Genomic DNA, 13,906 nt, shown 5'->3' on the forward strand with positions numbered 1-13,906 from the left:
GGCAGCTTGCCTGTGGGAGGTCCGCCGGTCCTACGGCTTCGGTAGTAATTCGGCGGCGAGTACACCAAAGGTGTGGGACTGGCAGATCAGCCACAGAAATGCCACCGAATCTGCATGACTGCCGTGCTTGGGGTGGCAAAAAACATAGAGCTGCCTCTGCCTGAGATGGGGCCTTGCACCCTCCCCAAACTCAGTGGAGCTACTCTTGTTTAAGCCCTTCAGTGGCAGGATCTGCAGGTGTCTATGGCCCACCCTCACTAGAAGGCAGCAACAGTCACCTATTACGCCCCTTGCTCAGAAGCCTCACCGTGGAGCCAGGAGAGTGCAGGAAGATAACAGCTAGTGGACTGGATTTGAGCAACAGGTTGTTTTCTGGGGGATGTTAGCTCATAATTCCTCCATGTAGGGGACAAGCCTTCCAAATCTTCTCTGCAGCTGCCTCTGTGCTTTCTGGCAAGGCATTATATCAGAACAGAGGCTTTGGGCTGGGAACACATGCCAGTGATTTTGATATTGTTGGAATGTCCCAATTATTACTAGCTGCAAATGCCAGAAAGTTGGCTGGCTTTGGTCTGTTTCCTGCCCAGTGATTTAACTGTAAAAGTCCTAGATGGGGACTGTTCGGAGTGGCTGTGTTACGCAAAAGTCCTGAAGCTGGACATCCAGGGAAACATTTTGTAACGTAACAAATGATAATACAGGCCAAAGACAAACATACAGAGAGTGGGGAGCTATCAAATGTTAAAAGCCAGGGAACGGCTCATTCTTTTGGAGAGAGGAGGTAACTTTTCTAGCTGCCTTCATCTAAATAAATCACTGGTTTTGCCCAACCTGATCACTAACCCAGAATATAAAGAGTGTCACTGTTCTCTTTGGTGAAAGTATAGCATTTAGGAGGTAAGGAGGAAAGGAGAGGGACACAATCTTTTTTTTTTTTGTCAGCATCACACTGACACGGTAAGGGAATGGACACCAATGATGCTTGAGTATTTTCCTGTTGGCTATAATAAGTACTTTGAAGCAGCATGCTATGCTAAACTAGCTCCCTTGGGATTCATGCCAATCACAAGACAATGAATTAGAGAGCTGGGTAAGGGAACAAGGCACACTCTAAACAGTGCAAACTGTGGGCAAAGGAACTAGAGAGACAAGGTGGATGAGGTAATACCTTTTACTGGACCAACTTTAATAACAGAAGTTGTTCCAGTAAAAGATATTACCTCATCCACCTTGTCTAGCTAATATCCTGGGACCAACAGGACTACAACAACACTGATAAGCTGCCCATAGGTGCCAATTCTGTGGGTGCTCCAGGGCTGGAGCACCCATGGGGAAAAATTAGTGGGTGCTCTGCATCTACTGGCAGCCAAGCTCCCTGCCCTGGCAGCCAAGCTTCCCGCTCCACCTTCCCTCCTCCTTTGCCTCCTCCCCTGAGCACGCCTCCAGGGCTTGCTTTAGGAAATGTGGGGCCCAGTTCGAACATTTTCAGCAGGGCCCCGGCAGGGATGACCAAAAAAAAAAAAGTAAAAAAAAGCCTTTCATTTCTTAGCAACCGATTCCCTATAAAAAGTTCTGATTTAAGGGCTGTGCCACAGTATATATTTTTTGTACCAATAGGGTTACCATACGTTCATATTTTAAATTTTAAAAATGCCTCCCGGATGGCGATTTAAGAACCAAAAAGCCTGACATGTCTGGGAAAATACGGATGTATGTTAACCCTACCTAAAGTTCTTTTTTAAAAAGATGTGCCTGAACTAGAAATAAGCTCCGTTTCACATGTGTGGGTCCCCCCCATTCCCTGGGGGTGTGTTAGAGTGACCAGATGTCCCAATTTTATAGGGACAGTCCCGATTTTGGGGTCCTTTTCTTATATAGGATCCTATTACCCCCCATCCCCTGTCCTGATTTTTCACACTTGCTGTCTGGTCACCCTAGTGGTGTGCACATGTGGGTCCCAGCTGCTCGCTGCCCCTCTTATTGAAACAGGTGTGCAGGGTTACTGCCCTGGGAACTGCAGGGCACCAGTGGATATGGGGCTGACTGGAGGCAGGGCATGGGCTTACTGGAGATAGGATCTGGCTGCAGGCAGGGCAAGGGGTGCGGAGCTGGTTGGAGACAGGGGTGTGTGGGGTGGGCTGGCTGGCTTCAGGCACGGCCACAGGGGAGTGCAGCAGAGGTTGGCGGGGCTGAAGGAAGAGGAGTGCGGGACTGGCTGGCTTCAGGCAGGGGGATGCTGCAGGGGTTGGCTGGAGACAGGGCAGGGGAGGCGGGGCTGGTGCGGGCAGGGCAGGGGGTGTGTCAGGGCTGGCTGGAGACAGGCTGGCTGCGGGCAGGGGTTACAGGACTGGCTGAAGACAGGGCAGGGGGTGCGGGGCTAGCTGCAGATGGGCTGGCTGCGGGCAGGGGGTGCAGGGCTGGCTGCAGACAAGGGCTGGTATGGGCAGGGCAGGGGGTGTGGGCCTGGCTGCAGGCAGGGGCTGGTGTGGGCAGTGCAGGGGGTACGGGGCTGGTGCGGGCAGGGGATGCAGCAGGGATGCAGCAGGTACAGGGGGTAAAGCCTACCCTGTAGGTGAGTGCCCTCTCCTCCCTCCTCCTCCACCGGGGTAGCAGCAGCAGCCCTGGGCTCAGCAGCTATTAAAAGGGCCCGGGGCTCCCTACTTCCACTGCCCTGGCCTTGTAAATAGCCATGGGAGCCCTGGGGAAGCGGCAGTGCTCCCGCAGCTATTTAAAGGACTGGGGCCTCAGAGGCAGCTGGAGCCCCCCGCTACCCCAGGGCTCTGGGGGCTATTTAAAGGGCCCAGGGCTCCCCTGCTTCTACTGCCCCGGCCCTTTAAATAGCCCCCAGAACCTTGGGGAAGCGACAAGGTTCTGGCTGCTATTTAAAGGGTCAGGGCGGTAGAAGCAGCAGGAGCCCCAGACTTTTTAACCCCCAGAGCCCCGCAGCCCTATCCCAGGGCTCCAGCAGTGGGGCTCTGGTGGCAATTTAAAGGGCCTGGGGCTCCAGCCCCTGCTGGGAGCCCCAGGCCCTTTAAATTGCCCCCTGGGGAAGCCAGGCCAACCCAGTGCAGCACACTGGCTCTTGCCGGTACTCCGTACTGGGACTTGGGCGCGGGCCCTCTTAGGGGCGGGTCTCGATTCAGGGGAATTGGTTGAATTGGCCTAAAGCTGGCCCTGCGCACCTCCACCCTGCTCCTCCCAGTGCTTGCCACCGCCAAACAGCTGTAGCAGTAGCAAGCTCCTGGAGGGAGGGGGAGGAGCGGGAACATGGTGCACTCAGGGGAGGAGGCAGGGAAGAGATGGGGCTGGTGAGGGGATTTGGGGAAGGAGTTGGAATGGGGGTGGGGCTGGGCCAGAGGCAGAGAGGGGTTGAGCACCCACCGGTGCCATTAGATGTCGACGTCTATGGTTAGATCTTTCAGCGACCATTGATGCTATCTGTCTGAGGCTGTGATTCTTGATGGGAATGGATAGGGTTGTTCTTGAATGGCTTTGATAATTTCTGGAAAGGAGGAGTGTTCATAGGCACTTATTCATCGATACCTATAGGGTGCTATAGTATCCTCCTACTCTTAAATATACATAAAGGCTAGTGGAGGAGATCATATGAGAAAACTTGTTCACCTTAGCCTCTAAGGATAGAGCAAGAGGCAATGGGCTTAAACTGCAGCAAGGGAGGTTTAGGTTGGACATTAGGAAAAAGTTCCTAACTGTCAGAGTGGTTAAACACTGGAATAAATTGCCTAGGGAGGTTGTGGAATTTCCATCTCTGGAGATATTTAAGAGTAGGTAGATAAATGTCTATCAGGGATGGTCTAGACAGTATTTGGTCCTGCCATAAGGGCAGGGGACTGGACTCGATGACCCCTCAAGGTCCCTTCCAGTCCTAGAATCTATGAATCTATGAAACTATGGTCTGAGATAACGTCAGTATGTGGATGGCAAAATGCACCACTATATGCAGCACTTTCAATTCTATCATTATTGCCTTTTTCTTGGCTATTAGACTGTTTCTTTGCCAGCCAACTTTTTTTCATTGGGATTAAAGACGATTGGTTAAAACTCAATGCAGCAAAGACTAAATAATGCCCATTGGGGCATTATATAGTCTTTGCTGTATTGTGAGATGCTGCATTGTGAGGTGGTGATTGCTGGTGGTTGCCCCTTATTCATAAGTCAGGCTCTCAGTGGTGAAATGGCTGCAGAATTTGTCATCATCCTTGATTCCTCTTTCAGCATATATGACTATGTTGTGATCATAGGCAATAGTCATCCTTGATAAGTCTGTCTTACCTGGAAAATCCAATGGTTTTTCTTGGGATGTAGATCCATAATCTTGCATATCTTTGTCACATCCAGCCTGGACTGCTGTGCACCTGATTAGTCTTGCCTTGAAATTTATTCCAAGGCTACAATTCTGGAGAACACAGGTGTTCACTTGCTTCTTGGAATATGCCCTCTGCAGACTGCTTTGGTTGCCAATATGCTAAAGCATCCTCATCAAAATAACTGACACCCTAGACAAAGTGATCTCTAGGTTTTACACAACCCCCTGAAATTATATTTCTTGGTAGTTCTGTATCTTGTCTGATGGGTAGTTTTAAAGTTTTGTGTGTGTTTTTTTAATCTCAGATGGAAACCAAAATACCAGTAACTGAAGTTTCACTAGAATAGCGTCATCACTAACAGGTCAAATGTAAGAAAATAATTGGCATAAAATATTGATTAAAATTCTTTAAATGATTGGCGGGGCAGAGTTAGACTGTGAAGGTTTGCCCTACCCTGGCTGGTGCAGAAATGTCTGGTTTGCAATGGGAGGTGCCCTACCCTGGCTGGTTTGCAATGGGAGGTGAGCTATTGCGTAGTTGTGATGGTGTCTGATACCGTAAGTACTTTGTTCTGGAAATTGCTGAGCATCATCATCAACCAATGGGTGCAGAGCATCTCACAGGACAGGACAAATTATTTTTGTTTTGTGACTGCATGTCCAACAGAATAGAGAGACTGAAATGAGAATGGCTGCTTGGATGACTTATTTCATAAAGACCTCTGAACAGATAGTAAAGTCTGTCAGCGCCTGTCAGCCTAGGCCAGACTTGAATAGTTGCTTAGAGGTGTCCCCAAAACCAGGGGTTCTCAACCTTTTTCTTTCTGAAGCCCCCTACAACGTGCTATAAAAACTCCAGGGCCCAGCAGCGAAGGGGGGAAACTTGAGGCTCTGGGCCGGGGGATGAGGGCGTCGGAAGGGGCGGCACTCAGGCATAGGTGTAGTTTGACTTCTGTTCTGGGTGGGCAGGAGTCTGTGTGGGTCGAGTCAGCTCTGCATGGTAGGGTCCAGGAAAGGAGGATCATCTCCACCCCCGACTCACCTCAGCTCTTGCACTGTAGTTTCAGGGAGGGGCAACACCCCTATGTCCCCCCAACTCTGCCCATGGGCTCAGGGCTTCTGCCCTGCAGGGGGCACCAGGGACTAGGGCTTGAATCTCACAGCTCCTGGCTTCATGGAAGGTTCTGGGGCTCAGCCTCTGAGTTTTAGCCGCTAAGCCTCGTGGCCCACATGAAAGAGTTCGTGGAAGCCCAGGGGGCTGCGGACCCTCTGTTGTGAACCACTGCCATAAACTATCCTAACACATCTGTCAGTCAGGTCTTTTCCTAAAGTTTATTCAGCAATGTCCATGACCCTGGGCTGGTGATTTCTCCTCCTCTTCATACCTTTATTAGGATTTATGTCAATTCCACAAGGCAATACTGTTGTGTTTGGATGGGGTTACCATGGGACATCTTGTGGAAAGCCAGCTTCTCACCCTGGATTTGGTGCCTGTCCTGTAGTTTCCTTCATAATAATTTTCTGAAACCAGCTACCTTGGTAGGACTCAGATATTGGAGAGAATTTTTTAATGTATTGTGACTTAATTATATTTGAGCAGGAGGCCACTTTGCAGCTTTCCCCCCCCCCTCAATATCTGTGCTTTATAAGTTCTCACAAATGTGTATTTTTGCTGCTGTAACCGTAGTTGGTATTTTATGGTGTGTATTTAGCAGCTTTGAAACTAAAATGTAATGAATGAACTGAAGCTATAGTAAAAAAAATATTAATGACATTGAACAAGATATATGATGAAAACCAGACCAAGCAATCAAACTAGAGACCTACTGATTATGTACAGTACAGTATTTAGCTCATTGTTTGTAATCCATCGTGCTATCGACTCCTGGAAAATTCATCTTCAGTACTAGCCTTCTTGCTGGGAACTTTTGAAACTAAGGAGTTAAAGGCTGAAGTTTCATGGAGTACATTGAAAAACATCCTATTCAGAGGCCAGTTCTTCAGGACCACATATGTTTTACATTTCCCTTTCTTTTGTTTACTGTTCTAAACACGATCATTATTTTCAACTGAGGAACAAGCAGTAGGAACAGATGAAGATATAAGGTCAAATTCAATGCTAGTGTAATTCCTTTGATGTAATTAGAGTTGTGCCAATTTCAGTAGGACTGGTATATGATGTTATGTTTGTGATAGTACAATTAATTGCAGAGACAGATTGTAGTGCATATTAAGACCATGCCATAATTAACTATACTTAGATGAGTAAATAACTTCTGATGACAGCATGGTAAGCTCCAGGATAGAATGGTTGAGTGGTTTCTAATGTCATCGGACCATTGAGATGTGTCAAGCCTTTTTCAGGGTCTTTATGTGTTTAGTGTGCAGTGTAATTGAATTATGTCACAGATACCTGTTTATTAAAATAGTTATGGAAAACTGTCCTTTGACTTGCTTTTTTAAATTACATTCAGGATGTTAGAGGAATATTACCTATTCTCTTTTATACAGTTCAATTTCAAGACCAACACTCACTATTATGCTTGTGCCATTGGAGGTGATTCAGTTAATTATCATACAAATGGCAAGTTCATTGGAATACTGCAACCCATGTTAAATACTGTAAAGTTGTTCTGGATTTTCTCTTAAAAATAATGTTTATAACCTTTCAGACGTGAAATATAGCGATCAAGTTACCAGAGCAGTGAAATAAATAATATCTAACTCTTATTCAGTGCTTTTCATTAGTAAATCTCAAAATTTTTATCTGCTAGTTGATTTAGGGATTAAAAATTTCTCTCTCAAAATATATACAGTGGAACCCTCCTTTAGTGATATGGTTTTTGTCACAAAATGACTTGCTATAAGCTGAGTTTCTCTATGATAGGAAAGGACCTGTCTGACAAAAGATCCCCTTCTCTACTACACGCCAAGTGTGGTGTCAAGGCCTCTCTCCAGGACCTGCAGTTTCAGGACATTGGCAAGCAGGGTTATAAACACATTCTTTGGCAGGGCACATCTTTTCTCACAGCTTTAGCAAAGCAGGAACTAGGGATCCCTCCTTGCCTACTCCTCCAGTGGAGGAAGTGACAACTTCTCTGCTGTGGCTGAAAGGAAGAAAATGAAGGTGATAATTCCAGTGAAATGCATCAATTTTCCCCTGTCTAGTAGACCACAGCTGCTGCATTCCAAAGGGATTAGTACAATAATTTTTAATCCTTTAATTATTCTTGTGGTTCTTCTCTGAACAGCACAAAGAACCATAGAACGTGTTCCCAGATATCACAGCAACACACCTGGGTGAGTGCAGCACAAAAAAGATCTGTAGGGATGCAGAACAAATGCCTAAATATCCATAGAGCAGAGGGGACACACGATGGCGGGGAGGGAGTTTCTAGGCAGTAGCTGTAGTCTCAGGTCTCAGCAAACTGATTTAATTAACAAGGCAGTTTACTTAAGCCTGGGGTCAGCTACTTAAAGAGGAAATGCACATTTTTTCTCTCACACGCAGGGTATGTGTATCTGTTTGCCCTCCCTCCTTTCCTGCTGCCTTGTAGAGTGTTGTAAGAGTTAATCCTTCAGGGCTCAGTGAATTGCTAGTTCATTTAGCAGTAAGGCATTCTCTAGGAAATATCCCACCCTCTGAATCCTCTACCTCAACCAAACTTCACAATCATCATCACTGTGTACCAGTATTAAATTGTTTGTTTAAAACATATACTACGTGTGTGTGTATATATATAATATATAGTCTTTTGTCTGGTGAAAAAAATTTCCCTGGGACCTAACCCCCTCATTTATATTAATTCTTATGGGGAAATTGGATTCACTTAACATCGTTTCGCTTAAAGTTACATTTTTCAGGAACATAACTACAATGTTATATGAGGAGTTCCTGTATAGGATTTCCTTCTGTTAAGAAGAGGAGCAGACAGGAGAGGCCCAGGATGAAGGAAGGACCTGGGAGGGGCACTCTGCACCTGTCAGCATACATCTTGAGAAGGGGACACCTGCATGGAGCAGGAGCAAGTTGTGGAGAAGCCTTAATGCAGGAGGGCTGTGGAACCTTGGAAATAAGGGCTAAGACAAGTCATTAAGGGCAGTAAGACAGCTTTGAGTTGCTTTGAATCTCTGTTTCTACATTAATAAAGAAAGGAACTGGAATGAAGCAGTCATTTGGAGCATGATTTCACCTTCCCCAGCTAATGCAATAGCTCATCAGCTTACAGTCACCTGTAGACATGGACCTGATACCACAAATACATTCAGGCTAATCTGGATCTGAGTGATCTTATCCATGAGGAAATTAGAAATCTCATCTCACCTGTTAGGTCCCTCAAACGTAAGGAAGGACAGGACACCACACAGTAAGAAATAGGGCATATTTGATGGCATCATCACTGACATGCAAAGTACACAACTCCCTACAAACCCACCAACATAGAGTGTGTCTACACTGCATCTGGGAGTGAGCTTCCCTGCCTGGGTAGACAGACTTGCCCTGGGTGGGGGCAGAGGGTTCAAGCTAGTATGCTCAAAATAGCAGTGTAGATGTTGTGGCTGTAGCAGCAGCAACTTAGGCTCTCAACAGCACCCAATATCCTGGGTTTGAGCTCATGTGGCTAGCCAGTGTCTCTGCCACAGCTGTAACATCCACACTGCTATTTTTACTGTGTTAGCTTGAGGCTGGTTAATGAAAACCTGTTTACTTAAGCAAAATCACTGTCATCAACAGAGGAAGGAGAGAGCTGGCACCTGAAAGCAGCCAGAACTGGCATCATTGTACCTGGGGGTGGGGGTGGGGAGAAAGAAGGCATTGGGGGTGATGGTGATCATAACAGAGAGCTAGATGTTGGAGGAATCTGCTCAGCATCTTATATGTATATACACAAATAAAAGGAGTATGGAGAATAAACAAGAAGAAATGGAAGTGCTAGTACATAAGATAAATTATTACTTAATTGGCATCACAGAGCCTTGGTGGGATAATCTTATAATTGGAATACTGGTAAAGAGGGGGATAGCTTGCTCAGGAAAGCCAGGCAGGTAAGAAAGAGAAGAGGTATTGTGTTATCCATCAAGAATATATTAACCTGTTCTGAGGTCCAGAAGGAAGTGAGTGGCAGACCAGCTGAAAGTCTCTGTGTAAAGATAAAAGGAGAATAAAAAACCAGGGTGACATCACGGTAGAGGTCTATTACATACTACCAAATCAGGGAGAGGAGGCCAGTGGGGCATTTCTAGAACAAATGACAGAAATATCAGTAACACAAGACATGGTAATAATCATGGATTTTAACTACCCAGACATCTGTTGAAACACTAAATGTCCAGTAAGTTCTTGGCATGTACTGGGGACAATTTTTTGGTTCAAAAGGTGCAGTAAGTAACCGGGAAGAGGAGGGGAAGCCATTTTAGACTTGATTCTGCCTGGCAGGGATGAATTCGATGTGAATCTGCAGGTGGAAGGCAACTTGGGTGAAAGTGATCATGAACTGATAGACTTAATGATTCTAAAGAAAGAGATGAGTGACAGCAGCAAAATAAGGACAATAGATGTGAAAAAAGCAGACTTTAACAAACTCAGAACTGATAGGCAAGATCCCATGGGAAGAATATCTAAGGGAAAACTGAGTTCAGGAGAGCTGGCAGTTTCTCAGAGAGACAATGTTGAAAACACAACAGCAAACTATCCCAATGCGAAGGGAAGATGGGAAGAATGGTAAAAGGCCAATATGGCTGCATCAGGAGCTCTTTCATGAGTGAAAATCAAAGAGGAATCCTTCAAAAAGAGGAAACATGGACAAATTGCTAAAGGTGAGCACAAAAGAATAGCACAAGCATGTAGGGGCAAAACCAGAAAGACTAAGGCACAACATGAGTTACACCGAGCAAGGGACATAGAAGGCAATAAGAATAGGCTCTTTAAATACATTATGGGCAAGAGAAAGACAAAGAAAATGGAAGAAATAATTAGTGGGGAAGGAGAGCTAGTAATGGATGACTGAGGACTAGGGTGTTTAATGCCTATTTGCTACAGTCTTCACTAAAAAGTTAATTGTGCACAGGTACTTAACACAATTAATATTACCATTAAGGGGGGAAGGAACACAAGCCAGAATAGGGAAAGAACTAAATTAAAGAATATTTAATTAAATTAGCTGTATTTAAGATGGCAGGACCTGATGAAATTCCTCCTAGAATACTCAAGGAACTAGCTGAAGCAACCTTGGAACCATTAGTGATGATCTTCGGGAGCTCATGGAATCAGGTGAGGTCCCAGAAGGCTGGAGAAGGGCAAACACAGTACCTATCTTTAAAAAGGGGAACAAAGAGGACTGGGGAAATTGTAGACCAGTCAGCCCAACTTTGCTATTTGAAAGAGATGACCAAATTAGTAAAAAATCAATTTGTAAGCACCTACAGGATAATGGGGTTTTAAGGAATAACTAACATGGACTTGTCAAGAAGAAATTATGCCAGATGAACTTAATTTCCTTCTTTGATGAGGTTACTAGCTTAGTGGATATGGGGAAGAAGTAGATGTGCTATATCTTGATTTTAGAAAGGTTTTTGACACAGTCCCACATGACAATCCCATCAGCAAATGAGGGAAATGTTGTCTGCATGAAACTATTATAAGGTAGTTGCACAACTGGTTAAAAGACTGTATTCAGAATGTAATTATCAATGGTTTGCCGTCAAACTGGGAGAACATATCTGGAGGGGTCCCACAGGAGTCAGTCCTTGGTCTGATGGTATTCAATATTTTCCTTAATGACTTATATAATGGAGTGTAGAGTATGCTCATAAAATTTGCAGATGACACCAAACTGGGAGTAGAGGGAGGTCACAAGCACTTTGGGGGACAAGATTAGAATTCAAAATGACCCTGCGAAATTTTAGAACTGGTCTGAAGTCAATAAGCTTAAATTCAATCAAGATAAGTGCAAAGTACTACATTTAGTTATGAAAAATCAAATGAACAACTACCAAATGGGGAATAACTGCCTAGGTGGTGGTACAGCTGAAAAGGATCTGGGGGTTATAGCAGATCTCAAATTGAATATGAGACAACAATGTGATACAATTGCAAAAAACGGCTAATATTCTGGGATGTGTTGTATATAAGACATGGGCGGTAACTGTCTCACTGTATTCGGCACTGGTGAGGCCTCAGAGGTAGTAATGTATCCAGTTCTGGGTGCCACGCTTTTAAAAAATGTGGACAAATTGGTATGATTCCAGAGGAGAGCAACAAGAATGATACAAGGTTTAGAAAACTTGATGTATAAGCAAAGGTTAAAATAATTGGCCATGTTTAGTTTTGAGAAAAGACTAAGGGGGGACCTGGTAACAATTTTCAACTATATTAAGGGCTGTTATAAAGATGACGGTGATCAATTGTTCTCCATATGCATTTGAAGATAGGACAAGAAGTAATTGACTTAATCTACAGCAATGGAGATTTAGGTTAGATATTAGGAAAAAAACTTCCGAACTGTAAGGATAGGTAAGCACTGGAATAGGCTTTCAAGGAGGGTTATGAAATCCCCATTATTGGAGTATTTTAAGAACAGGTTAGACAAACACCTGCCAGGGATGGTCTAGGTATACTTGGTCCTGCCTATGTGCAGGGGGCTAGACTAGATGACCTCTCAAGATCCCTTCCAGCCCTACATTTCTATGATTCTATAGTACCACCCAGGGCCATCATTAGAACATCCTTCCCACAACATTGCTCCTGCCGTGACCTGTATCCTTTCCTGAAGAGCACTGAAGGTTTCTACATGAAACTGACAGCAAGATTTAGTTAAAGGTGCCTATAAACATTTTGTTTCCCATTGAAGCAATATATTCTTGTTCTTGCCCTTTTAACCAGTCAGTATTTGTATTGTTCACACACATGCATGTGTTCAGTCACATCCTCATGCACACTGTAGAACAGTTATAATGAAACTCCTTTTTTACCACGGCAGCACTAATGTCCTGAATTGTCAATGGATCCTTACTCCCTCAAAGAAAAGCTTTAAACTGATGATAGTGAAACTTCACACCACTCTGAGGGTATATCTTCACTGCAAAACTAGCTAGGGCTCTTACTCAAGTGTTGCCCCTAACTCCCCTCCCCACAATGCACACACAGAATCCTCTCGTGACAGCTATCACAGGCCTGTCTTGAGTCTACTGCATTTGATGTTATGAATCGTATCTGTATGCATGAGACAGCCCTTGAAAGTGTAACAATTTCAAAGACTGTTATATCGAGATGGACCAGATAATATGGGACCATAGAATATTCAGAGACCTGTAATAAGCGTTATATGTATTTGTGTGATCCTTCCTTGCTGAGGGATTTCCTTGTAGAATCTAGAATCACAAGGGAGTGATTGAGTCAAAATCCCAAAGCTGATGCAGATTCCCAGCCTTTGAGGCTTGAGCTCCTGGGGAAAGGGGCAGCAACTAGCTTCACCTGTTTTCATGAGGCTGGGGCAAGAGCTGGGGGTATAAAGAACCACCTTGAACTGGCAGGGGAACCTTCATTTTTATTTAACAGGTAGACATTGTTCAACCCAGACCAGCAGGCATCGCTAGGGTACAGGCTACAGCCTGGGTTCTGCTTTCACCTTAGGCTGGTGACCCACCTGTTTTGCAGTGAGGACCCAGGCTAAATCATTCAAATGCAGATTGTCTTCCAGTGGCTTTCCAGGATTTCCCTCATGTGTCCATAAGGACAAACACGTTCACCCACAATTCACTGGGAAAGAATCATGGCATTTGTCCCCAGGTCCTAGCAATACATAAGGGGAGTGCAGAACCAGTGAGGATGCCGTAACTTGAATCTAGCTCTTCACTGTGGCTGCTCACACCTGAACTAAGCTAATTCGGATACTTAGATCCAGGTGCTTATTGCTTGTGTTAACTCTACAGAGAATACATAGTCGGAGTGTTGCAAGGTTTGTCTTCCTGAAGCTAGTATTTTGAAATAAATTTTCTTGCAACTGTTGCTCTGCCGTAGCTCCAAAAGCCCATACTTGCTAAGTTACTTGCAGAGTTTTCCAAGTTCATCAGTGGACAGACACCCATTCAACGTGGGTTGAAGTGTTGTACATTTGTACAAATGTTCTGCTGTATACTCCTAGGAGAGGGGTTGTGCCCTCCATACTTTCCCCAGAAGCTCCTGTGTCTGACCTTGACATTGTAATGCACATTCTCTCCTTGACAACTCTTCTCCCCACCTTTTCCTCTTCCATCCATCTTCCTGTCCTCACAGTATCCACCACCTTTGGCTCTGCTCTTCCTTTCTCTTCCCTCTTTCTCTTCACTTTTGTTTTATTTGATTTATTTCATTCTTTCCAAGTTCTCTGTTTGGCCCCATTATCTTAGGTGCAGCCTTTCCTGCTTCTTGCTCTGAGATGACATTCCACTCACATTAAATTCATTTTTCTGGAGGCAGGATTTACAGCTACTGCAATGTGACGGGAATTAGAGGTCCTTGAAGAATAGCCAAGAATGCAAAATTTAAGATAGCAAAATCAGTATTTGACTGGTCACCAATATCCTGGGAATGTGCTGAAA

General features: G+C 44.8%; 1 long non-coding RNA gene across 1 annotated transcript; it reads left to right on the forward strand.

Annotated features, from left to right (window-relative positions):
* Positions 1-7: 7 nt before the first annotated feature.
* LOC115644849 lies at positions 8-2,707 on the forward strand. The gene is made up of 3 exons (XR_003998606.1): positions 8-19; positions 2,478-2,483; positions 2,543-2,707. It is a non-coding gene; the product is annotated as an uncharacterized LOC115644849 (long non-coding RNA).
* The last annotated feature ends 11,199 nt before the right edge of the window (positions 2,708-13,906 follow it).

Source organism: Gopherus evgoodei, chromosome 2 (genome assembly GCF_007399415.2).
Source record: "Gopherus evgoodei ecotype Sinaloan lineage chromosome 2, rGopEvg1_v1.p, whole genome shotgun sequence".
NCBI classification, from domain to species: domain Eukaryota; kingdom Metazoa; phylum Chordata; order Testudines; family Testudinidae; genus Gopherus; species Gopherus evgoodei.